Raw genomic sequence first — 1,013 nt, forward strand, 5'->3', positions numbered from 1 at the left:
TTGACAGTGGCGTATTCATACATCTAAATTATGGTCGAATCTCACAAACAATAATGAATTACCCAGCTATGTGCACACACCTATAATCCCAGCACTGAGGAGGATGAGGCAGGAGGATCATTGTGAGTTTAAGGGCAGCCTGTGCTGCATAGTGAGTCCCTGCACTTAAATAATGTTTATTATGCTTAGTGTCAAAACACAACACACAGATGTTATAAATATAACCTGTTGTAGCTCAAAAATCAGATGACAACGAGGCAAGTCCAAAAGTTAAAAGAAGCGCTTTATTTTAGCTGATACCCAGCGGCAACACCTGGCACAAAGTGCCTAAGTGCGCGCCGAGCATTGACAAGGATCAGTATTTAAACTTGAAAACCACAAAAAACAGGGAAGGGGTGGAGAGGAATAGTCACAGGGATGAGGAATTGGGAGGAATAGTTCATTGAGATAAAGTTTGGGGAACAGATATCATAAGACTTGATTCACAGGGGTGAGGAATTGTTAGAGGTTGGCGCATGCAGAACAGGAACTCGGCGAGGTTAGAAGGGCAACAAAATGGGGTCAATTTTGACAGGGTATAATATAACCTTGCTTAAAGCTTTTCTTGAATAATTTGGACAACCTGGTGTGCATGAAAAAAAATTAAAGAATGAACCTAGAATGCTATGAGTCGTTAATTTTTCCTATTGAAAGTGTAGTGAATTTTTTTTAAAAAAAAGAAAGAAAATTTTGATCTCTGTAATACAGGAATAGACAAATATCTTTTTTTTTTTTTTGAATCAGGGATTGAACTCAGATCCTTATGTTTGCTAGTCAAATGCTTATCCTACTGAGCCATCTCCCCAGTAGAAAGATATCTTGCAGTTAGATTATTTCTTTCCCTCAGAAAACTCTTTTAAAATATGATCTGGAAAATGAATTTGAAGGAACTGTGACTCTGACTAGTTTAATTTTTTTTTTTTTTTTGAACCAGGGATGGAACTCAGACCCCTGCGCTTGCCAGGTAAGCGCTT

The sequence above is a fragment of the Octodon degus genome, unplaced genomic scaffold (genome assembly GCF_000260255.1).
Source record: "Octodon degus isolate 3935 unplaced genomic scaffold, OctDeg1.0 scaffold00239, whole genome shotgun sequence".
In the NCBI taxonomy this organism is placed as follows: Eukaryota; Metazoa; Chordata; class Mammalia; order Rodentia; family Octodontidae; genus Octodon; species Octodon degus.